The sequence below is a fragment of the Palaemon carinicauda genome, chromosome 3, assembly GCF_036898095.1.
Source record: "Palaemon carinicauda isolate YSFRI2023 chromosome 3, ASM3689809v2, whole genome shotgun sequence".
In the NCBI taxonomy this organism is placed as follows: Eukaryota; Metazoa; Arthropoda; class Malacostraca; order Decapoda; family Palaemonidae; genus Palaemon; species Palaemon carinicauda.
In genome coordinates this window covers 163,102,618-163,130,381 of record NC_090727.1, presented here as the reverse complement: position 1 = coordinate 163,130,381, position 27,764 = coordinate 163,102,618, and the positions used below count along the sequence as shown (strand labels likewise).

Here is a 27,764-nt window from a genome sequence, read left to right as displayed (position 1 = left end):
GATAAGGGTAGAGTATTGCTGAAATGGGAGAAGAAATAGAGCCGAGATTTGCTTAGCGAGTTAGTTTACGATTGATAGAAAACGGGGCTTGGAAGAAAACGGGCCCGAGAGAGAATGGTTCTTGAGCGGTAACTACACGATTGCGGACTATCTTTTATTAATAAATTATACAGTAGTTGGACTTTACAATCACTTCATGAAATTTACATTCTATACTAAAGCTTATTATACAGAACACACATTTTAAACCCAACGTTACAAATACAATGTTACACACACAAAGTTATATATTAAAGTAATTTTCTGAAAAATATGGTTTACATTTATCATCATAAGATTTCTTCAGCATACATCTATTATAAAAAAATTCGACTTTATAAATTCAACCATTTTCCTTACAACATTAACGGAAAACCATTCGATGACTGGAAAAACTTGTCATGGACGTTAACCTAATATGTAATTTTGCGAAGAAATTCGAGTCTGTTGTAAAAATTAAGAATTGAAATATCATTGAAGAAATAATATCAATGAAACTAATTATGCCAACTACTATGATTGATATGAAACATGCGATTAGAATTCTTAAGGAAAAGAACCCGATAATAGCGTACTCGTAATTTCCAATCAAAATAAGAAAAATTGGGTGGTCTAATAATAACGCTGTGTAATTTTTATACGAGGTTTACCTCAAATGGAAATTACGTACATTTTGTTAATGGAGCCAGTAGCGAAGCGATGATAGGAATACATATAGTAGTGTACAGTTATAAACTATGGTCAATTTCTTTTAGCGAGGCAGATTTGCACCGACTCCCAACGGTGCCCTTTTAGCTCGGTAAAGTTTCCTGATCGCTGATTGGTTAGAATTATCTTGTCCAACCAATCAGCGATCAGGAAACTTTTTCGAGCTAAATGGGCACCGCTGCGAGTCAGTGCAAATATGCCTCGCTAAAAGAAATGGACTATAGGTTTGGAAGCTGAAACCAGAAGAAATTACGCTCTACAGTGTCCATAGTGAATTAGATATGGTAAATACGTTTTTTATCATTATTACTGGCCAAGCTACAACCCTAGTTGGTAAAGCAGGATGCTATAAGTCCAAGGGCTCCACCAGGGAATAATTACCCAGTGAAAGGAAATGGGGAAATAAACTACATATGAAGAAATATGGAATATTTTAATACCCGTAACAACACTAAAATAGATCTGTCAATTATAAACTAAAGACAGGCATGTCAGCTTGTTCAACATAAAATAATTCGCTGCAAGTTTGAACTTCTGAAGTTCCAACGATTCAACTGCCTGATTACAGAAATAGGTACATAGTTAATCCTTAATGTAAAAATAAAAAAAAAAAAAAAAAAAAAAAAAAAAAAAAAAAAAAAAAAAAAAAAAAATAAAAAAAGTATCAGTATGGTATTTCATAAGCAGGCCGCACGATGGCCTATCCAGATTTTAAACCATGATCCGAAAATTCTTAAAGATATTATTATTATTATTATTATTATTATTACTAGCCAAGCTACAACCCTAGTTGGAAAAGCAATATGCTATAAGCCCAAGGGCTCCAACAGGGAAAAATAGCCCAGTGAGGAAAGGAAATAAGGAAATAAAGAAATGAGAATAAATTAACAATAAATCATTCTAAAAACAGTAACAGCTTCAAAACAAATGTCCTATATAAACTATAAACAACGTCAAAAAGAGATATGTCATATATAAACTATAAAAAGACTCATGTCAGCCTGGTCAACATAAAAACATTTGCTCCAACTTTGAACTTTTGAAGTTCTACTGATTCAACTACCAGATTAGGAAGATAATCATGATAATATTGATAAAGTTTTATGATACAATTGGGAAGGCAAGGCAAAGTCACGTGGATGTTAACTGGTTTAAAGGCCGGTCATGAATGGCAGAGGCAAGGGACAGTGACATCGCCCTATCGAGCAGGATAATGCCGTAGAAACTGACCATATATAATGATCAGCACCCATACCCTTCTCCACCCAAGCTAGGGCCAAGGAGGGCCAGCAATGGCTACTGATAACTCAACAGACATATATAGGCTCCCCAAACGCAGCCCCCATCCTTAGCTCACAAGGATGGTGAGGTTGCAGCGACCAAAGTAACAAAAGAGTTTGAACTGGACTCTTAACCCAATTCAGCTACGTTACCATATTACTGAGAAGGAAATGTAAGTTTAATCCTTTCACTTCCAGTGTTGAATTCGACGAAACTTCTGGTATAGACAAATCTCTATTATTTCTATTTATTATTATTTATCAATATCATTAGCTAAGCTACAACCCTATTTGGAAAATTAGAATGCTGTAAGCCTAGGGGCTCCAACAGGCAAAAAGATAGCCCAGTGAGGAAAGGAAATAATGAAATACACAAGAGAAGCTATGAACAATTAAAATAAAATATTTTAAGAATAATAACAACATTAAAGTACATCTATATATAAACTGTAAATGACTTATGTCAGCCTGTTCAACATAACATTTGCTGTAAGTTCGAACTTCTAAAAGTTCTACCGATACAACTACCTCATTAGGAAAATCATTCCACAACTGGGTCCAGTTGATATTAATTGGAACGTTCTCATCAAGACATTTATTATTATCATTACTTGCTTAGCGACAACACTAGTTGGAAAAGCAGGATGCTATAAGCCCAGGGGCTCCAACAGGGAAATAGCCCAGTGAGGAATGGAAACAAGGAAAAATAAAATATCCTAAGAGCAGTAACATTAAAATAAATATTTACTATATAAACTATAAAAACTTGAACATAACAAGAGGAAGACAAATTAGATAGAATAGTGTGCCCGAGTGTACTCTCAAGCATGAGGACTAACCAATGACAGTGGAAGGCCATGGTACAGAGGCTATGGCACTACACTGAATACCAACTTTCTATAGTTTAGGCTATTTTAAAATAGTTTTCCTTTTAAAATTTTGGCTTAGTCCCGAATGGCAGTTAAAGGGTTGAGGATCATAACCAAGTCTACAGAAATTGTGCTGGTGATCGTGAAATTCAAGCGTGCTGTTTTCATTTCAAGTATACAAAACTGTATAAGAAAAGAAAAGAAAATAATCATAGGGTTACTTCGAGATGCTGAAAAGCTGCGGATACTAAATTAAAGATTAATTAAGTATTAACATGGACACTTCCTAAAATTTAAAACTTGTAAAATAAATTTAATATTCATCGTGGTTATAACAATCAATTCCTAATTGTGCCGATTGTTTTAGGGTTACATAAACTACCAGAAAGGGATTCTTGGTGAATCTTGATTCCAAATTGTGCAATGTTGAGGCTATGAGAAAAAGTATTTTATAATGTTAGAATTACTATGGGGGGTGGAGCGGCTGCAGAAGCGCTTCGTGCGAAGTAAGTTACGGTCTAGAAAAAAAAGCCTTGGGCCATCGAAAAGTGAATGTATTGCCTGTACTGGTTGTACAGTAGTTACCTGACTGGCAGTACTATTCACGGGGAAAACAATTTCCTAACAACTTCGTTGGCGAAGGGAAAAATACATACAAGAAAAATTCCGGGAAGCAGCAACAAGCATAAGTTGTCCATTTTGAGGCTTTGGGAAAAAGTACTTTATAATGTTAAAATTACAATGGAGGGTGGAGTGGCTGCAGAAGCGCTTCGAGCGAAAAAAAAAATAAATAAACAAGCAAGCAAGCAAGCAAGCATCCTTGGGCCGCCGAAAAGTTACCCGACTGGCGGGGTAAACTCCGCATGGAAAACCAATTTTGTTAATTTTCAAGACTTAATAACTTAAAACCAATTAAAGATACTGCCAATCTAATTATATCTAAAATTTTATACTGATATTTTATTTTAGATTTCAGTAATTCATAAATACTACCCTAATTTAGATTCGATAGTTAGTGTTCAAGTTGCCATATTTTACTATTTTTAAGATCACAATTCCACAAGACTATACGGAATAAAAAAACTTGGCTGTTTTAGACAGTGAAGCAAATTCTATTACTTTCAGACCTTCGTAGCGTACAATAATCCTTTGCAACTCCAAGATTTCAGGTTTAGTCCAAGAGCAACAACTATTTAATTGCCTGATAACTATGCAATAGGGTGAATAAAAATCTATCATGATAACATTTGTTCATTAATGGAAAATAAACTAGCTGTTACGGACAGGTCTCCTTGATTCGTTCTAAAAATCTATTATAACATTGTTCATTAATGGAAAAAGACTACTGTTACGGACGGGTCTCCTTGGTTCGATCTAGAGATTTTAAAGAGAAGAGAAAACAAGACGTAAATAGAGAAAGGAGTTTGTTTAAAACAAAGTGTATGGAGGGAACACAAAATCATTAGGTGCCAGTATAATCAATGGAAATATACCGTTTATGTAAAGGTTGGATTGAGGACTTTTCTAAATTTATCACCATCCCCAGTTCATGACAAAAAGTAAGAAGCATGTTAAACTAGAAGGGCACTCAGTAGGGCGCAGACATACGCCGCTGCCTTTTCTCGACCTCTTGTTCGACCTTGACCTTTGACCTTAACATGTATTAATCGGCGTAGGTTTTCATACACTGAAATATGAACCACGTTTGAAGTCTGTGACAACGATGTACAAACTTATGGCTTATTACGTAAATTTTACATTTTACTTGCCTGTGACCTTGACCTTTGACCTTGACCTTCCAAAATTTAAATAATTTCCATCTTTTTACATAACAGTCAATCCCTGCAAGTTTCATTACTCAAAGGTAAAAAAAAATGTTCAAAAACAAATTAAAAAAAAAAAAACACAAATAGGGGGTTAAACAATTTCCTTCCAACTTCGTTGGCGAAGGGAAAAACACATACATTACAAGAAAAAAATCCATGAAGCAGCAACAAGCATAAATATGTTACTGTAGTCTGATATAAAATGTTTGGAAGGGGCATGGTTCCAAGTTACCAAAACTAGAAGGTGAATTTCTCTGTGAAAACAAATATAATTGTATCTTCCCTAGTGTTCAGAATCAAACTGATATTGAACTGAACCAGACACACTAATAGATTAAATTAAAGAAATTTAACAGTATAACAAGTGATGACGTCATCAGAATTATTTAGGTAGCAGAAAAAATGGGCGATTGATTTGATGCCAATGGCAGAAGCAAAAGACAGCGAAATTGCCCTATCAAGCAGGACAATGCCCTAGAGACTGACCATATTACATATGATCAGCGCCCAATCCCTTTATCCACCCAATCTAGGACCAAGGAGGGCAGGGCAATGGCTGCTTATGACTCAGCAGATAGATCTCTATTCTCCCCCAAACACGCCATCCTTAGTTCACAAGGATGGTGAGGTTGCAGGTACCAATGAAACTAACGAGTTTGAGTGGGACTCTTAACCCTGTCTTGAAATCACCAGGCAAGGACGCTACCACCAGACCAACACTTCTCTTAATATTATTCAAAACATTTCAGATATTTAGCATTACTGAGCATTACCGAGTGTAAGTACCTTAAATCTGAGAAAGTGGCTATAGTTATACCAATTTTGAAAGGTGCCCTCGATTATCAGGATTAAAAAAAAATCCATACAGACCTATTTCGAAACAAACCATGTCATAGATGTTTGAAAATGCAATTCTTGAACAACTAGTCGAGTAATTTTGGAAGAATCAAAACATTGTTGGATGATGAAATGTTGATTACTTAGAACGAACAAGTAAAAATAAAGTCCTCTAGAGAGTAAGGTCCCCTTGATGTATAGGACCAGATAAACAGCAGTTAAAGTAATGAAGTAAAACCAGTCTGCACAAGAGATGTTGGTGCATAAAATACTATAAAATTTACAATAAAAGGGTATTTATCATGAAGCTTTTGAATATCTAAATGATAAATTTATCACAAACTTATTGTACGAATTGGAAATTCTTATATGAACCAGGGGTGTCTCAGGGAAGTGTACCAAACCAATTCCTTTTATTTTTGTAACTATTATTCGTCTATCAAAAATATTAAGAGCGATGTTGAGTGAAATTAAACCTTCTTGAGGATGATACACAATTATACTAATCCATTAAGGACTATAATACAGTTGAGAATTTAAACCAAGTTTACTAGTGTTAGAGAATGGATGACAATTAACTGAAACTGAATGATAATGAAACTAAGTATGGCGGAACGAAAAAAAAGGAACCTTAGAGGCTTTCAAACTTAACAACTTTATCCCGATATCTAATAAAGTTCTTGAATCAGGTGTATTAATTAGCATTAATTTATGTGAATATCATTAATTTACTTGAATAGCATTAATTTACTTGAATGGACAATGCAGTAAAAACTCATAGCTATCACAATAAAAGCATTGCTATTTCAAAGAAATTAAAGTTTTTTTTTTTTACTAGAAGCTTTTACTAACTACCAGGATTGATTACTGTAACTATTACAAATTACCTAAAATACAACTTGAGAAGATATAGAAACTGAGTTAGATTGTTAAAAGGTGTCCCACTGCGATAAATGATTAGGCTACCCCTCTAAACTAAATGAAATCACTGGCTGCTAATTAGACTTGGAATAAATTCTAAGATACGCAATGACTCAATTCAGAACAGGACCTCCAAATATTCAAGAGCTCCAAATATTTAAAGGTCATACATGAATGAACAGAGGCAAGGGCCAGTGACATTTTCCCTCTCTCCACCCAAGCTAGGACCACGGCCTGCAAGGCAATAGCTGCTCAAGACTTAGCAGGTAGACCTGTATGCTCCCCCAGGATGGTGAGGTCACAGACATTACAATTAAGTATCTTAGAGCTTAGTGGGTCTCGAACCCCAGTTCAACAGATCACTATACAGGGACGCTTTTCAATAGGCAGCTACATCCTGCAGCCAACTAATCTCGTCGAAACGAGAATAGTTACAGATGTTTTCAAGTTATTGGAGTTAAGATGCACCTCTACTATAGGTTCTATTGTTTGCATATATACGGCCCCAATACTGTATAACAATCTCACACTAAACTTCTGAATGACTTATGATATAAAAAGCTTTCAATAAGTTGAACTTGGGAAATATTGTGATACTGTGATGTTGGCAACGACAATTACGCTATGTAACACTTAAAAACACCGCAATTTTAATGGGAAATTCTCCGTAAAGATATACTGTTCTCAGATATATTTCAGTATAATACAGGCGACTGTAATCTTTACCCTACTTTGCTATTATTATCTTTTGCGGATTGGTGACCGTAAAATCAGTCATTCATGTCAATATATCCGTCTTTAAAACGGCAAATGTCTGGCAACATTCATGCCAGTATTTCTACCGTTGTTTACGGCAAATTTTTAACAGTGTATTTTCCAAGTCACGTATAAGACTTCATAGCTTGACACAAACTGGCGACCATTAAAACTTATTTCCATGACCGCTTAAAATGCGAATATAAACCAAAACACATTTGTACATTCATAAGCTGAGATAGTCAGTCCCCAGTCCCCACATTAAATGAAAATTTAAAACTATATTTGACATTAGCATCTGTGAAAGTTATATTTCTAAATTACCTTTGGTTGCAAGAACAAAGTTTAGTTTAACATGGAATTTCATATTTTACTTTTAATAATTACATACACCCCTATCTTAGAAGAACTCCAGGCGAAAAAAATCAGAATTTAATGAATTATCAGTAAACCATAAAACTCTATGAGTCAAGATTATATATTTCAGACTAAGCTAGAGAGTTAAGTGGACGAATAGCTAAATTGGCTGCCTATTAAAGCTAGAATTATTTTCAAAACGTGTACAATCACTCTCCTAGCTATCCCAATTGCGTGTCCGAAGGATAGCACTAGAAAATCACTATAAACTAGGCATAAAATAGCTTATAGAGTTTAAAGGTTTAAAGGCCTCTCATGTATAGCAGAGGTAAGGGACAGTGACATTGCCCTATCAAGCAGAACAAAGCCTTAGAGACTGACCATAAATACTTATGATCAGTGCCCAAGCACCCTCTCCGCTTTGGCTAGGACCGAGGAGGGCTAGGCAATGGCTGCTGATGACTCAGCAGATAGACCTATAGGCTCCTAACCCCTCATACTTAGCTCACAAGGATGGTAAAGCTGCAGCGACCAAAGAAACTACCGAGTTTGAGCGGGACTCTTAACCCGAGTCTCGCGTTCACTAGTAAGGGACATTACCACATAGACCACCACAATGGGGTAATGGAGTCATAATGGACCTCGATGGAGAGTTTAATAGGTCTCAAATATGAACCATCCATAAGCGCCCAGTGGATAGAGAATATGCAGTCATTCAAGAAACTGTTTTCGGTGTGTTTTGACAGTACATAAATCGGGAAAACAGATTTACTCCAAATTTTGGTATCCTGCAGCATGCCGAAGAAACTCGTATATCATGGAATTATCAGCTAAATCAATTAGATTTATTTAAATGCAATATAATTAATTACACGAGAGCAACATATACTAGAGGTTTTCTCTTAAGAACACTAGATTAAACTTGGCGCTAAAAGTTATTCATAATTGAAGTAAAATGGCAATTAAATTGATTAAGTCTTATATCAATCTTTGGATTAGAGTACCACCGTGTATTATTTCAAACTCCAATTGACTACTAGCCATAAAGGAGTGTTCAGCTTTCAATTCCAAGATCAACTAGAGGAGGGACTAAATAGAGCGTAGACCTCCACCCCAGCAGCTTATTTCTTGACCTTTTACTCGACCTTGACCCTTGAACTTTACATGTATTAATTATCGTGGATTTCTCTACACTCAAATATGAACCATGTTTGAAGTCTGTGACAACGATGTCCAAACTTATGGCTGATTACGGGAACTGGATATCTTGCTTGCCCGGAACCTTGACCTTTAAACCTTAACCTTCCAAAATGTAATCATTTCCAGCATTTAACATAACTGTTAACCGCTGCAAGTTTCATTACTCTACGATTAAAATTGTGGCCAGGAACCTTTTCACAAACAAACAAACAAACAAATTACAAACAGAGGCGAAAACAACCTTCCAACTTCATTGGCATAGGAGGAAAAAAATGAAACAAAATTCCCTGTAATTAAAATAAAAAAAAAGCAGCTTTTATGTATTCACTAACCGAGCCCCTAGAACTACAGTATGGCTCATTCGCCAGTGTTAAGTCAATCCCTGAATCTTAATTATCTACCGTAAGAGGCTAATTACATATATAGCTAACTATATAACTAATTACATATATAGCTAACTAAATAACTAATTACATATATAGCTAACTAAATAACATATATAGCTAACTAAATAACATATATAGCTAACTAAACAACAAATAATTTTCAATCACTTTCAATGAGTGGAAACCAAAGTATATACTCGCAAAATAATAGATAAACTAAATAGGCATTCACCTGAAATAGTCTGTTGGCATTGCTTCAAATTCATGTCACGAAATCACTGTGGTTTTATTGATGCAATTCAAGGTTCCATTTTCACAAGGTTTTATCAAGATTTTTTAGCCATGGGCATACCTTAATATAAATGTCAGGCTGGATATTATTTCAAGCAAATATACAATAGCACCATAACTGCTTTACAGCAACTATCAAAGTGTTTCAATCTCATTTACGCAATAATAGCACCACAAATAAAACAAAAGCACTACATCCATAATTTACGCAAATAAGTTTTAAAATATATAACCACTACATTTTGTCAATACACTTATCCGTTTGGGAACCAACATCACTTTCGAAAATGCTTGTAGGAAAATCGAGTCTAATCGACGATTATAACTTAATAGTACAAAACACATTTTAAAATATATAACCACAACATATTGTTAATACACTATCCGTTTGAGAACCAACCTTACCTTTGCAAATGCTTGTAGGGAAATAGAGATTAATCGACGATTATAACTTCAGTACAAGAGAGCGCTACATCTCTACGACTTGGGTTCTCTCAGACAAACGGAGAATGGACATTGGTTCCAATTAGGACGAGAACTTTTGCCCAGCCAATGACAAGCCTCCGTCATGATAGACGAGGATGTATGGATGGCTTTTGCTGATTGGCTAGGTGCGTTTAGTTTTGTAAGGAGTTTTCCCATTGGCTTATTGAAGGAAAGAATTTCCCGTCGGTATTTGAATCAAGATGAGGTTCGAAAGAAATTATTAAAGAATAAATGTCTAAAGGATTACGATTAATTTACACAGAAGGAATGTGTAGAATTTATTATTATTATTATTATTATTATTATTATTATTATTATTATTATTATCAATAATAATAATAATAATACTGCATTGTTTTCAATTAAACTTGCCTTAAAGTGTCATCTATTATTATTATTATTATTATTATTATTATTATCATTATTATTATTATTATTGACGGACGGTAAGTAGGTATTAGATTGACTTTGCAAACAAATATGAAAGCAAGGGGCTCTTGGGCTAAGGCAGCCCGTGAGTGGGAAACACGGACGGACGGAGTAGTAGTAGTAGTAGTAGTAGTAGTAGTAGCAGTAGTAGTAGTAAATTTAGTAGTAGAGCTTCAAACCTGCTGGAAAAGCAAAGTGCTATAATTCCTGGAGCCCCAACAGGGAAAGCAGTACAACACGATAAGGAAATAAAGTAAGGAATGAACTATAAATGAGAAAAAAAATAATAAAACAATAACAACTTTAAATAGATAATTCATTAATAAAATATAAAATTAGACTTATCAAACTATTCAACAGAAAAAAAAAGCATTTGCAACCACTTTGAACTCTCTAAAGTTCCACCGAGTCAACTGCCTGCTTAGGATGATCATACCACAATCTGGTAACAGCTGGAATAAAACTTATAGAATTACTGTGTAGTATAGAGTCTTATGATGAAGTGAACCTTACAGTTGTTATCATTATTTTTACTTGCTAAGCAACAACCCTAGTTGGAAAAGCAAGATGCTATAAGCCCAAGAGCTCCAACAGGGAAAATAGCCCAGTGAGGGAAGGAAATCGGGAAATAAATAAACAACAAGTAAGGTAATTTAACAATTAAATAAATTATTTCAAGAACAGTAACAACATTAAAATAAATCTTTCATATATAAACTATTAAAACTTAAAAAATCAAGAGGAAGAGAAATAAGAGAATAGTGACCCCGAGTGTATCCTCAAGCAAAAGAACTCTAACCCAAGACAGTGAAAGACCATGGTACAGAGGCTATATGGCACTGCCCAAGACTAGAGAATTGAATACCTAATGCTCAGTACGAGATGGTACACTCTGGGAAGGTCTGGATGCAAATTAATGACAGAATTATGATCAATCTTATGCAACATGCAGAAACACCTAACTGAACTTGTAAGATGAAGATAGATGTATCAAAGAATGATCGATTATAATAAGAGACATGGAGAAATGGGACAGCGAGTAATTTGTGACATTCGATTAATATTTCCATGTCCATGATTATTACTATTAGGATGCAAGTTCATAATATTACATTTGGAATAAAAATGTGTTGAGCACTTATGTTGTTTATCCTCCTCATGGATTTTGTAATGCGTAGAACAGTCGAAGATGGTGGAGAAGGATTGGACTGGATTGGAAATAGGATATCCTGACCTGTTCCCATTTCTATCGCTCATTGGGTATTTGTGACTTATTTGAAAAAGCCATGAAAAAAAAATCTTGATTAACCTTTCTAGACACCCAACAACATATAAACTTTGTCAACCTTTCCATCGAATCAAATATGTAAATAAAAAGGGGGGAAACCTTTCTTGTGATCTATTGGCAATGATTTAAACTGACTTTGATCGGCGTCAATGACCTTAGATGTCAGGATGCCAGATAACTGATAATCAATCAATTGATGTCGTTGCAGAAAAAAACATTCCTCTGATATAGACTTGTATAGAGCAAAACTTTATTTATATTCTCATTAATCCCGGAAACATTATAATGTATGCTTACATTTCCGTCTCTCCAAACTATTATCTTCAATTCTATGCCCAGCACTAAATTTCTTAAAAACATCGCGATCAATATTCGTACTAATTAAAATAAATGTTGGCAAATAACTCTCATATATCTTTAATAGCTAAATGCAACATCCACACTTAACCTATATCAATGAACATTGGCTCTTCTTGTTATAGGCATACTCCGTCTCTTCTGATTCATTTGCAGAGATCATAAGCACCTCTGTCTTGTAGGTGTGCTCTCTCTCTCTCTCTCTCTCTCTCTCTCTCTCTCTCTCTCTCTCTCTCTCTCTCTCTCTCTCTCTCTCTCTCTCAGAATCAGCTTTTTTACATTCATGATTGGCCTATCGTTGACCTTGGAAGACCGTGGTCGTTACTATAAAGGGAAAACATTAATATTTATATATACATACATACATATAATATATATATATATATATATATATATATATATATATATATATATATATATATATATATATATATATATATATGTGTGTGTGTGTGTGTGTGTGTGTGTGTGTGTATGTGTGCAATGTCTACGATATATTAGAGAATATAAATAAAGTTTTACTCTATACATAAGTCTATCTAAAAGAATTCTTTTAACCTATATTGAACCAAGAAACAGATTTACTGACATGCATACATTTACTGAGCAAACGGAGGAAATGATGATAAGGTTTATTTTATAACTGATTTACACCGTTGGACGCCCTTATTAACAAACACAAATTTGCAGGTGGATGACGCAACACAGTCAGGCGTTGGCGAAGACTCAGAAATGTGACAATTTTCTTTTTCATTATCCCATTTATCTATGTTAATTACGCTGATTATAAGAACATTAAATTACACCATAGTCATGCACCTTCTGGTATATAATTATTACTCCTTAAATGATTTGAATCTGTAATTAATAATGATATTCTCCATACAAGGAAATCCCATTTGGCAGCGCTGTCCCAAACTCGTCCCACCAACTTTAACTATGCTGATGATTGTTGCCTTGGTCACTTGTACAGAGAAATGGATTACCATCCATGTGTTCTGTTGAAGAAATTAAATACTAAACACTTTCATAGGTAAACTCAGGTCACTTCCGATATCATATGAAAAATTCACACCATTTTCTGATAAAAATATTCATTCCTAATAAGGAAACAGTCGTTGGACAATTTACCAACTTCTAGTTCTCTGGCCTCTACCTTCCTACCACTCTTTTTTTGTCACACGTGGTTTTCAAATAATTGACTATATTAGTTTGGACAAGGTGCCTCTGATGCCATCTATTGGCGTTAAAGTAAAACTCCATGTTACGGGGTAAGGGAGAGAGATGGGAGGAGTCTGCGTTATTGTGCCTTTCGAAATGTAACAATATTGTTATTCTACGTAGTTTTAACTAACAATACATATCATACCATGAAACATATTAATTATATTTTGGTTTCATAAGAAGGTAATTGAAAATTACATCAAATAACGGTAATTACTCGATAATCTCATCAATTTCAGTACATGTGGCATTCTGGCGACCACCCCCTGACCCCCAAATGTAATTGAACTAACGATTGTTTGCTGAGGAAATATTTATGGGACATTTATTGAGAAATTCGTAATTTCCTAAGAATTAACTTGTGGCCAGATAATAAGGAACATTAAGCTCACGTGCGTCTGCTTTATAAATATTTTGTGCCCAAAATAGAAACATAAATGAAGTAATGAAAATTGTAATGACTGGATGATGGGGGCGATTAGCAATTTAGTAATCTCTGCTAAGGCCATCTATTGGCCATGAAAAGAAATAATACGTAGGGCTCTTTAATCCTTGCATTCTGGAACCTCCCATGACGTCATTTTTGGTTTAAAAATAGCTAAAAAATCGCCTATTTAATTGGAATTTGATATTATTTTTACCTGCCATACATATTTCTACATACAGTAAGTATCAATCTATGACCCTTTTCCAATTGAATAGAATTATTAACATGAATGGAAAAAGGAACGTGTGCTGCCATCTTTTGATAAGATTTAGAAACACTCATATTTCATTCGAATTTGAAGAAGTGTATAATTACTGAAACATACTTTCATGGTAGTTTTTTTCCCAATTAATGCATCAAAAATTCATAATTCCAATAATATTTTTCTTCTGATTTTAGGCTCTAAGTTATGGTAATTATATATAAAATATAGATAATATGTATTACAAAATTATATAGTGTAATCCCAATATTCTGAAAGCAAAAAGTTGAAAATCAGCCATAGAATCAAAACCCCAAAATTTAACCAAAATATATTCATGTCCGCAGCCAATACGTTGTTAACTAAACATAAGCCCAATTATAGATATCAATGCTCTATAAAGTGTGCCTTGTTACATGTACCAGAGGCGTAAGATCATTTTTTTTTCGGGTGAGGGGGGGTGGGGGGGGGCAAAAGTTTGAAAAGGCCCTGGGTGTGGGGGGGGCCTCCCCCAGAATTTTTTACGATGAAACACCCCCATTATTATTATTACTAGCCAAGCTACAACACTAATTGGAAAAGCAAGATGCTATAAGACCAAGGGCTCCAATAGGGAACAATAGCCCAGTGAGGAAAGTAAATAAGGAAATAAATAGATGTGATTTCCTGGTATCTGACAGCCGATAGTAGCACCAACAAAAATAATACTTTTAGGGAAGTTTTTTGTGACCAATTATAATAATGAAACATATGAGCCGGTACCCAAAGTAGCATAATAAGTAAATCAATCAGGAAAAGACTTGAAAAGAGACAAAGCAGAATAATATGGCCTAACAGTTGATTTAATAATAGATGGGGGATATTTTATAATAGTAAATCTCGGTGAACTTTACACGAAATGTTTGCAAGACTGCTCTATACGGTCGGTATTTTACATTTTAATCTTTTCTGAAGTAAGAGATAGAAAAGTAAAACTTCGGCCTTGCCCCAACCCCCTACTCTACACCCCTGCTCTCAATATATATTTTAGTGTTTAGCAGTAACAATGAACAACCACAGTGACTATTTCTTTCTTGGGGAATAGCTACGAAGTTTAAAAAATCAAATATGTCCCACAAAGAAATAAAGGGGTGTATGTATGATATCGGCCACCTGTATGTATGATGACGGCTGACTAAGAATACGGCAGTGTAAGGGGGTCACAGGGGGCGTTAGCCCCCCCCCCCCCCCGTTAGGTAAGTAGGTAAGGACACAGCTTGTAGGTTAGGTTAGGGAGTGACGCTTAGGTTAATTGGTATCCATACTTTATGCTCGCTGGAGGAACTGGCCGCTGATATACAAATAAACAGTATTACACTAGTTCAATAATGTTCATGAGAGAGAGAGAGAGAGAGAGAGAGAGAGAGAGAGAGAGAGAGAGAGAGAGAGAGAGAGAGAGAGTATTATATACCATACATATGAAGCAGATATTCGTTTTCTTTTACACACATCATTGAAATGCATTTTCTTTTTAGATTCTTATTGGGTAACCTAAATAAATTTAAATGATAATTCCTTCTCAGTCCTTAGTTACCCAAGAGCAACATTATCTTTTACACATCTTTATCGTCCAATTATGAGTATTTAGGAATACAGTAAATATAGTTATAGGTGATTTGTATGTGACTTCAGTGTAACTCTCCTTATATTTGTATAAAGTTAACTATCCTTATGACTGATTGTTGGTAAAGGATAGTAGGAGCAAAGATCTGGCAGTAATTTCAGGCTGCTGGAAGCGTTGTAAACGTTATAGATGCTAACTAAGCAAAGATCTGACATTGATTTTAGACTTCTGGAAGCGTTTTAAACGTTATAGAGGCTGTGTGAGCAAAGATCTGCCAGTAATTTTAGTCTTCTGGAAGCGTTTTAAACGTTATAGAGGCTGTGTGAGCAAAGATCTGCCAGTAATTTTAGTCTTCTGGAAGCGTTTTAAACGTTATAGAGGCTGTGTGAGCAAAGATCTGCCAGTAATTTTAGTCTTCTGGAAGCATTTTAAACGTTATAGAGGCTGTGTGAGCAAAGATCTGACGTAGGCCATTCCAAGCCATAATTGATTTCCATTTATTCATTACCTCATCTATGGTAAGTTTCTTTATCATAATTAAATTACTAGAGAAAATTCTTGGAGATCACATGCAATTTTTAGATACCTCAGCTTAAAATACGATAGTATTTTGTATAGCTAGACTATTCATCAAACATCTTCTAGTAGGCCTATTATGAAAAACATTATGCAAACCCACATTACACGTTTGTGAAGGAGCTGCACATAATTTGAGGAAGTCGATACAATATAATTCTATTCCTACTCCATTACATTATTATAAGTATCAGTGTTATGCAGTTTTATTGACGTTGATAGATTAACCACCTGACGAAGGGGATTCTCGCTATTTCAGTGATAATTTCCTTCCATCTTTTACTTTCCTTTAAGGACTGCTTTCATGATCCAATCCCGTAGGGAAACCTTACTCCCCACGTGACCTGCAAAATCAGTTTATAGTATACATTCTTAGGTATTTTGAGTATAACATTGCATGAAGTGTTTATTGTCAAATTCACATTGTCGATACAGAGTACGAGAAAGTCTTTAGTTTCTTCCTTAAAAAAAAAAATTCTCATTTACCATTTCTTGAATTTGAATTGTTTTTATAACGTATTGAATATTCCAGCATCATCACAATTACCATTATCATCATCATCATTATCTCCTACGCCTATTGACGCAAATGGCCTCAGTTAGATTTCGCCAGTCGTCTCTATCTTGAGCTTTTAAATCAATGTTTCTTCCTTCATCATCTACTTCACGCTTCATAGTCCTAAGCCATGTAGGCCTGGATCTTCCAACTCTTCTGGTGCCTTGTGAAGCCCAGTTGAAAGGCGATATTTATGACTTCCTTGATATCCAGGGTCCGTATTTTCTGCTAATCTCTTCCATTCCAAATCGAAAGGTTTTATCTCCCTAAAAACTTCATTTTTGGGGATATTTATGTTAAGTTTCTCTCAATCTTATGTCCTTACTTCAAGATAGCATTTAGGGGTTGTGATGGCCGATGTGGTAAAGTCCCTTCTGAATGCCAGACTGAGGTTAGAGTCCCACTCAAACTTACTAGTTCCTTTGGTCGCTGTAACCTCACCATCCTTGTGAGCTAATGATGGGGGGTTTAAGGGACCCTATTGGTCGATCTGCTCAGTCATCAGCAGCCATTGCCTGGGCCTCCTTTGTCCTAGCTTGGGTGGAGAGGGGATTTGGGCGCTGATCATATGGTATATATGGAGACCATATAGTCTTTAGGGCATTGTCCTGCTTGATAGGGCAATGTCAATGTCCCCTGCCAGTGGAGAGAGAGAGAGAGAGAGAGAGAGAGAGAGAGAGAGAGAGAGAGAGAGAGAGAGAGAGAGAGAGAGAGAGAGAGAGAGAGAGAGGATGAGTGTTCCATGCCTCAAAAAACGATATTCCGTCAAGAGTGGCAACACCAGAGTTTGTTATCTGTGGACATCGAGTTGAATGGGCCAGCAACCATTAAGGCTGAAGACAAGGTATGGGTGAATGCACATAACTGATTTGTATCCCAATTTAAGGGAGTAGTAAAAAATAGAGGGTTGGGCATGAATGTAAAGAGAGTTCTGTATGAGAAAGTGATTGTACCAACTGTGATGTATGGATCGGAGTTGTGGGGAATGAAAGTGATGGAGAGACAGAAATTGAATGTGTTTGAGATGAAGTGTAATTAGGGGTACCACAGGAGTTAGAAAACTATCAGATAAGATCCAAGAAAGTAGACTGAGGTGGTACGGTCATGTCATGAGAAGAGATGAACAGTATATTGGGAGGAGAGTGATGGAAATGGAGGTACAGGGAACGAGAAGGAGAGGGAGACCAAAGCGAAGGTGGGTGGGCTGTATCAAGGATGACCTTCGATCAAAAGGATTAACCGGTGATGAGGTGTGGGACAGAGGTAGATGGAGAAAGCTGACCAGAAACATCGACCCCACATAAAAGTGGGAAAAGATGCAGACAAAGAAGAAGAAGGAGGGGACGAGGTAAGGCTGAAGGATAGCCATTCTCGGAACAATATCCCTCGACCCTTTATTCTGCCGACATCCGCAGCTGCAGAGGGCTGCACTTTATAGCCTATATTATCTTAATTCACTTTATTGGGTATGGTAGCAGTCAGAGAAGACTATAGAAGTTACCAGTTATTGAAATGGCAAAATTAAACAAAATATGAGTACCATTCCATTAAAATGGAGACAGTTTAGTTTTTGTAGCACATAACACTGGCACAAACGTGAACAAAGCGGGACAAAACTCACAAAAGTTAAACAAAAGCGGGACATTTTGCTAACTTTAAAAAGCGAGACAAATTGAAAAAGCGGGAGACTGATCACATTAACTGTGACACAACTTAAACATGAGAGAAATGGTGGACTAGTTGGAGGATGAGCATGAAGAGGGGAGAAATGATTGTACAATGACCGTACTGAGAATGAACAGCAACCTGACTGGTGTGGTTGACTCAAGGTCTATATATCTGGACTGTGGGTTGACTATACGATGGAAATCAAAACCTTTAACCGAGGCTTAGCTGGTGTATGACCTATAGCTAGACCGTGGTTGTGGGTATGTCTGCGAGAACGTAAGATGATTACGAGATTAGGCATATGTATTCACCCCTGTCGTGTTAATTACTTTATTTATTTGCTTGTTTGGGAGCAACTTTACAAAAAAGAAAAAAAAAACTACTGTACTGATTTTGACTAAACTTTATAGTTATGCTGGTTAGGACCCAAAGATGAATCTAACATTTTGAATAAAGTTAATCAAAGTACAAGTACGCAGTAGTACTTTCAAAATAATCGCAATGTTAAGTAAAAGGCAAATGTCTTGTTTTACTTTTGTTTGTGAACATTAAGAAAAAACTACTGAACAAATTTTAACGAAACTTGGTTGACATGTGGAGTATGACCTCAAGGACAAATATATTAGATTTTGAAGAAAATACATCGAAGTACAAATACGCAGTGGAGTTAAGAACAAAATAAAGACTGCTTGGCATAGCGAAGGTATGCTCTATACCGAGTGCCTCTCTAGTTATTAATTATCACGGTCTTTTTTCCTACAGTAAATCATTAATTCCCACAATAAAGACAGTTTCAAGATCAGCTGAGTTAACACCTCTCAAGAATTCCATTAACTGATGACAGACATGGTATAGATAGACCTATAACCGCGAGCCAAACTACAACAACAAGGATAAGGATAGGGAAGTGGGGAACAAGGGATAAGGAAGAGTACCCCTGGATACAATCCAGTTTATAGCCCTAAGGCAGGTACTAGGGAAGGGAAGGAGTAAGGGAAAAGGGAGAAAAAGAAGTATAGGAGGAGAGTAAAAGAGAGGGGACAGACCCTCGTGCAATGTTAGGTTAGACGACGAATGGCAGGCTTTGTGATACCCCTGGATATTATCACGAAGTAGAGCCAAATTAATTTGCAATAAACCAAGATCGTGGATGGCAAATCAAGACAACTGGCGCTTAAGCAAGTGTTTTAAGACTAACAGGATTAACTAAAACTTAGTTTACCTTGCAGTAAATGTTTTATGTTGAACAGGCTGGCATAAGGCTTGTTATAGTTTATATATGAAATGTCTGTTTTGATTTTTTACGGTTTCTAAAATATTTTATCTTAATTGTTCATTATTTTTCATATCGTTTATTTTCTTATTTCCTTTCTCTACTGGGCTATCTTTCCTTGCTGGAGGACCTTGGGCTTATAGCATCTTGCTTTTCTAACTAGGGTTGTAGCTTAGGGAATAATAATAATAATAATAATAATAATAATAATCTTAGCTAGTATTAATAATCATAATAATCTTAGCTAATAATAATAATAATAATAATAATAATAATAATAATAATAATAATAATAATAATAATACCGGTAAGTTTGGTGCTGTTTTGGCTTGTGAGCGCCTGCCAACATAACTACACAATTGGCCTGGAAAAGTTGTCAAGAGAACTTTCGGTCATTAGACAGAATATGATTGTTTGCTGACGGTAGCTTTTACACCCAAATTGAAGAGAGATAAACGTTGATAAGAAAAACAAAAAAACAGAAAAGGAAACTAGAGGGGCACTCAGTAGAGCACAGACCTCCGCTGCGGCTGCTTATTTCTCAACCTTTTGCTTGACCTTGATCTTTGACCTGAACGTATTAATTTTCATGGATTTTCATGCACTCAAATATGAACCAAATTTGAAGTCTCTGTGACAACGATGTCCAAACTCGTGGCTTATTACGTGAATTGCATCTTTTGCTTGACCTTTGACCTTGACCTTCCAAAATTTAGTCAAGTTTGAAGTCTCTGTGACAACGATGTCCAAACTTGTGGCTGATTACGTGAATTGGATCTTTTGCTTGACTGTGACCTTGATCTTTGACTTTTGACCTTCCAAAATGTAACCATTTCTAGCTTTTTACACAACAGTAAATCCCTGCAATTTTCATTACTCTACGATTAAAATTGTGGCCAGGAACCTGTGCACAAACACACAAACAATGGGTAAAATATAACCTTTCAACTTCGTTGGCGGAGGTAAAAAAATCCTACTTTAAAACCATTAGCATTCAGCTTCTGTTTGCTTTTTTTTTCTCTCGTTTCTTAACTGCTAAAACACTGTCACAAACTCATACTATCAGTAAATCATATTTATTTCGAGATAGTGAATTTATGGCGCTGGGAAATAAAAATAAGCTAAGCTTTGGCGACATTAAATTGAATATTAATGATGATTTCGTCCAGATATCCAGTCGAGTTCGTGACCTTGGCGTGATATTGGATTGTAATTTTCCTGTCAGTTCTCATGTGTGGTAAGATTTACAGAATATCACTTTAGAAAAGTTACTTTTGATGGAAATGTCTAGAAGAATATTCAGTTAGAAAAATGTGATTAACTGTGACAGTACTATAATTGGATTACACAACTATCCAGTATATATTATAATTTATCTACAGTAGAAGTACTTGGGAAGATGCACAGCATAATAAACATAACAACAAAAGTTATATTATTATTATTATTATTATTATTATTATTATTATTATTATTATTATTATTATTATTAAGCTACAACCCTAATTGGAAAAGCAGGATGCTATAAGTCTAGGGGCTCCAACGGGGAAAATAATCCAGTGAGGAAAGGAAACAAAGAAAAATAGAATATTTTAAGATGAGCAACAACACTCAACTAAATATCTCCTATATGAACTATAAAAGAAATTAACAAAACAAGAGGAAGAGAAATAAGATAGAAAAGTGAACCCAAGTGTGCCCTCAAGCAAGAGAGCTTTAACCCATGACAGTGAAAGACTGTGTTGCAACCAGGAACAGGATCAATGCTGTATTATTGTTACGAATGTTTTAAACTTTAAAAGTTTAGGAACCATGATGTACTGTACCATAATTTAGAGCTGTAACCATCAGCCCTTGACTTCCTCGAGTTTACTTTTTTATCCTTTAATTCAAAAAGTTAAATTACATTTTTTACAGTCACAATATTCCCTGTATGATTACAGTCAATAACATAAACCATCTATATCAACAATTTACAAAATTACACATCTTGATTTTGATTATTAGTTACTCAAAAACGATAATTAATATACTTCTTTTTATAAAGTCGAGTTTACTAGTCAAGATTCGAGACAACTTCTGATGTTTTGTGTAGGCTCACTCGCAGGCAAGCTGCCTTGTTCAAGTATAACCGTCGTTTCCTAGCTTCTGACGTCACCTTTGTGCCAACCAATCTCCTTCCTATAGATTTGACAATAAACGAGCAACATGTCAGATGAAATGCTCAATTCCTTGGAATATATATGATAAAGTGAGTGTAGGTCCTGTAGGGCGTAGGGTTTCCCTGCAGTATAGGACCAGAAAAAGCAACCCTGAAGTTAGTAGGCCTTATACAGCGGGGCGAAACTATTCTTAAAAGTGGCACCAGGTAAGAGGTGTTTGTATAAATAAGAATGATTGATTATATAAAAAATATTGCCCTACCTCGTTAAAAGAATGATGTTGAAAATTATTAATACTCCGTACTGGACTTTCATAACGGTACAGCACATAACTAACATCGAAGTTCGGGAACCTAGTTATTGTTGCAATTTTAAATCACTGAACCGTCTAAAAGTTTGTTAATCCTTCTTAACAATGAAATTCAATATCAGAATATAATTACACTTACTTTCTGAAGATCTGTATCGAAAACTGTGATTTCGGGAATTGGAGAAAAGACTATAAACATCAACGTCTTGATTGGCGGTTGAATTTGCCAAGCCAACAGTTTGGACCATGTGTGTTATGTTCTCTTATTTTACAGTGTCACCGTACCTCACGTAGACCATCATAACTTTGCTCACATTAGGATCACATTTCTTATTTAGGCTTCGAAAACACCAAATACAGAATGTTCTTTTGATAGACCTCCTTGGTCTCTAACATCGCTAGTTCGCTACACCTCTTCATGTCGACGTAACCACAGATACAGAACTATCATATTGAGGGCAATACGACACTTGCTCGTTTGATATCTGTTTTCAGCTTTTGAACGTATTTTTTTCTTTCAATCGTTATTTATCTTTTACTTACATGCGTTTACATCCACTTGACAGGAAATAATAATAATAATAATAATAATAATAATAATAATAATAATAATAATAATAATAGTAGTAGCTATATCACTAAAGTTTTTGTCTTGTTTCCTGTTGGCCGATACATTGTAGCCAGGTTTAGCATTGTAGGAGTAGAAAGTAAACACTACATCTCTCTCTCTCTCTCTCTCTCTCTCTCTCTCTCTCTCTCTCTCTCTCTCTCTCTCTCTCTCTCTCTACAAATTCTCAAATACTCTTTTATCATGGTGAATATCCAAAAATACTGTCCGGGGTTCATTTCATTGTATAATTGTGCAATCAGACGAGACAATAGAATTAACTATTGCATTGTGACGTCTGGCGGTAGGTGAGCTGCCTAGAGCTTTAGCCAATCACAATTAACTTCGAAAAACATATAATCAGGTTTATGTAAAAGCTATATTTGGGGTAATTGTTGTTTCAATTTAATTCTATTGCTTGATAACGATTAGCTAGCACGTTGAGCTTTAGCCAATCACAATTGACTTCGAAAAACATATAATCACGCATACGTTAAGGCCTTTTTTTGTGGCAATAGTTGTTTGAACTTCATTCTATTGATTGTTGACGATTATTGAGCACGTTCTTATTATAATAATTTTGTTATCGGCAAGATTATTTTGTAATATCTTTGGTTACGTCAACGATGGGAAGAGGCAAGCATTCTAAGAAAAATGGTCAAGCAAAGATAATTTCTGATACAAATCAAATAAGTAATTATTATTATTATTATTATTATCATTATTATTATTATTATTATTATTATTATTATTATTATTATTATTATTATTATTATTATTATTACACCTTTAGGTGCAAACTATGTTAAAAAAAAACAGAATATTACAATTGCATGGCCACATTAAGGAAAGTATTCCAGTATGGAAAAAAAACCCTACTGAAGACAAATAAATGAGTAAGTAAAAGAAAGTAATTAATTAACAAATTAAAACTATTATAAGTATATAAATATGGATATAAATTACGTTTCATTTGTAGCATTATTATTATTATTATTATTATTATTATTATTATTATTATTATTATTATTATTATTATTATTGCAATGACGCACATTCGTCTTTATAACTTTGAATTAAGTAGATTGAAGTTGATAGACATTGGCTTATGGCTGGCTAGTGGAAGAGCATCTTTAATAGGCCTATGAATAACTAAAGCATTCACCTGATCACTTTTATACCGGATTGCTTCGGCTTATAATTCAGAATTACCTGTAATTAGGTAGTCAAGGATGCTCGGGTTGATAAGTAATTTACCAATTTCTTATGTCTGTCTTGTAACTTCGATGTTTTACATAAGTTATTCTTGAGAGGCGTGTGTTGGGGTTAAGAAACCATAGTCTCATATCTCACCAACAGCAACAACAACACCACCAACAACAACAGTAAATGCAGCTGTTTCTAGACCAATGCAGGACAAAGGCCTCATACATGTTCTTATTCATGTCTAGGGTTTGGCCGGTTTTTATCACCATGCTGGCCACTGTGGATTAGTGATGGTGGGAGACTTTAGTTTGAGCGCTCAAAGCAAAGCAACGTAGTATAGGTGGGCTTCACTAGTAGGCTACAGCTTTGCTGATCATGGCGATACACAACCCTTTCACCATGTTAAGGTATCCCCACTCAGAAAGGAATGTATATATATATATATATATATATATATATATATATATATATATATATATATATATATATATATATATATATATATATATAGCGAGACATTTGCTCTTTATTATATTGATATTTGTGCATGTGGATACGTATGTATACATTTAGTTCATACCAAATACAGTAAATGAAATAAAACTCTTACTACAATAAAAATGTATAATTATTAACAATTAACTCAAACACCCGCCAATAAGTCAGAAAATCTCCTTGCTCGAGAATTCTAATCTGGAAAGCGAGAGCAAATAAAAATAACGGAAATTTTTCCTTAATCAGAGGCGTGATTGTGTTTTCAAGCGGAGGTCATTATCCCTTGCTGGAAGGACGCCTAAAACAACGCAATGTTGCACAAAGAGAACTGCATTGAAGCTTATTATCATTATTATTGTTATTGGGTATACTAATTACTCTCTCTGGTTACGCCTCATTTTTCCCGTTTACCCCACACATTTGTTATTGGGTCCTTTGACTGGTCTGGCAGTACTGCATTAATCCCTCTCTCTGGTTACAGCTCATTTTTCCTTTGCCAACACATTTGTTATAGGGTCCTTTGACTAGTCTGACTACTACATTGATCCCCCTCTCTGGTTACGGGTCAGTTTTCCTTTGCCTACATATTTGTTACTGGGTCCTTTGACTGGTCTGGCAGTACTACATTAATCCCTCTCTCTCTGATTACGGCTCATTTTTCCTTTGTCTACAACTTTATTATTGGGTCCTTTGACTGGTCTGACAGTACTACGTTGATCCTTCTTTCTGGTTACGCTTATTTTTCCTTTGCCTACACCATGCACCGAATAGTCTGGCCTATTCTCTCCGCAGGGCACTAGATGAGTTAGAAGACCCGGGCCTACATGGTTGATGGCTATGAAACGTGAAGTAGGAGAATTAAAAGATCAAGATAGAGACGGTTGGTGAAATCCAAAAGAGGCCCTTTGCGTCAATAGGCGTAGGAGATGATGATGATCATGATGATTCTTAGAGAGAGAGAGAGAGAGAGAGAGAGAGAGAGAGAGAGAGAGAGAGAGAGAGAGAGAGAGAAAGCTTACCTCTGCTCTCCACATTTATGAGAAATATTCGTTTATGAGAGAGAGAGAGAGAGAGAGAGAGAGAGAGAGAGAGAGACTTACTTCTGTTCTCCACATTTATGAGAGATATTCGTTTATGAGAGAGAGAGAGAGAGAGAGAGAGAGAGAGAGAGAGAGAGAGAGAGAGAGAGAGAGAGCTTATTTCTGTTCTCCACATTTATGAGAAATATTCGTTTATGAGAGAGAGAGAGAGAGAGAGAGAGAGAGAGAGAGAGAGAGAGACTTATTTCTATTTTCCACATTTATGAGAAATATTCGTTTATGAGAGAGAGAGAGAGAGAGAGAGAGAGAGAGAGAGAGAGAGACGCATCCCTGACATACCCTGAAAGGAGACATGCATGATTGAAAGACACGTTGAATCCAACACGCCCCCTCGAAGGGGAGCATCCTACATTGCAAATAATCCTCGAGCGTGTGGGATGTCTGTCACTTGAATGATTAAGGATAATCTTTAATTATAAAGACATTCTCTGCGTCATGATGCCGCTGTAGATGTTCAAAGCTTTGAAGATTTTGAAAAGCTGGAAGCGCGTATTATTATTATTATTATTATTATTATTATTATTATTATTATTATTATTATGTTGCTGTTATTATTATTTTATTATTATTTTTATTATTATTATTATTATTATTATTATTATTATTATTATTATTGGTATTAATTTTATTATTATTATTATTATAATATTTTTTTTTTATTATTATTACTATTTATTTTTCATTACTATTATCATTTTATTACTATTCTCATTATTATTATTATCATTATTATCAATATTGTTATTATTATTATTATTATTATTATTATTATTATTATTATTATTACTTACTTACTTACTAAGCTACAAACCTTATTGGAAAAGCAGGATGCTATAAGCCCAGGAGCTCCAACTGTTTAATAATTTCTATAATTTCTTTGAAGTTTTTATAGTTTATGTATGAAAGATTTATTTTAATTTTGCTACTGTTCTTAATGTATCTTATTTTAATTGTTTATTACTTTATTTTAGTTTATTTGTTTCTTTATTTCCTTTCCTAACTGGGTCATTTTTTCCCTGTTGGAGCCTTTGGTCTCATAGCACCCTGCTTCTCCAACTAGGGTTGTAGATTAGCTAATAATAACAACAAAAACAACAATGATAATACTACTACTACTACTACTACTACTACTACTACTAATAATAATAATAATTCATGTGACCCTTCAAAAATGATGGTAAAACATTTAGATATGCACTCACATGCAGACACAGCCCCCTCTTACCCTGCTGCTTCCACCGGTGCCTTGGGTACCGTGGAGGTAGCAGCAGTAGGGGATTCAGCGTTATGAAGCTTCATCTGTGGTGGGTAACGGGGGAGGGTGGGCTGTGGCACCCTAGCAGTACCAGCCGAACTCGGTTGAGTCCCTTGTCAAGCTGGGAGGAACGTAGAGAGGAGAGGTCCCCTTTTTTGTTTAATTTGTTTGATGCCGGCTACCTCCCAAAATTGGGAAAGTCCCTTGGCATATGTATGATATATATACACACACATATATATATATATATATATATATATATATATATATATATATATATATATATATATATATATATATATATATATATATATATATATAGAGAGAGAGAGAGAGAGAGAGAGAGAGAGAGAGAGAGAGAGAGAGAGAGAGAGAGAGAGACTCATTATTATATAGGGGAGATTATTACTAGCCAAGCTACAACCCTAGTTGGAAAAGCAGCATGCTATAAGCCTAAGAACTCCAACAGGGAAATATAGCCCAGTGAGGAAAGGAAATGATGAAATAAATAAACTAAATGAGAATTACTTAGCAATTAAAAAAAAGTATTTTAAGAACAGTAACAACATTAAAATGAATCTTTCAAATATACATACATACATATACCAAGGCACTTCCCCCAATTTTGGGGATTAGCCGACATCAACAAATGAAACAAAAACAAAAAGGGGACCTCTATTCTCTACGTTCCTCCAGCCTAACAAGGGACTCAACCGAGTTCAGCTGGTACTGCTAGGGTGCCACAGCCCACCCTCCCCCGTTATTCACCACAGATGAAGCTTCATAATGCTGAATCCCCTACTGCTGCTACCTCCGCGGTCATCTAAGGCATCGGAGGCAGCAGCAGGGCCTACCGGAACTGCGTCACAATCGCTCGCCATTCATTCCTATTTCTAGCACGCTCTCTTGCCTCTCTCACATCTATCCTCCTATCACCCAGAGCTTCCTTCACTCCATCCATCCACCCAAACCTTGACCTTCCTCTTGTACTTCTCCCATCAACTCTTGCA

At 35.3% G+C, this 27,764-nt stretch overlaps 1 long non-coding RNA gene across 1 annotated transcript in view; it reads right to left on the bottom strand.

Annotated features, from left to right (window-relative positions):
• Positions 1–9,965, bottom strand: part of LOC137637985 (uncharacterized) — a 30,428-nt gene extending 20,463 nt beyond the window's left edge. Inside the window, exon 1 of the long non-coding RNA XR_011043841.1 lies at positions 9,876–9,965. This is a non-coding gene — a long non-coding RNA (uncharacterized lncRNA). The remainder of the gene's footprint in view (positions 1–9,875) is intronic.
• Positions 9,966–27,764: the final 17,799 nt, after the last annotated feature.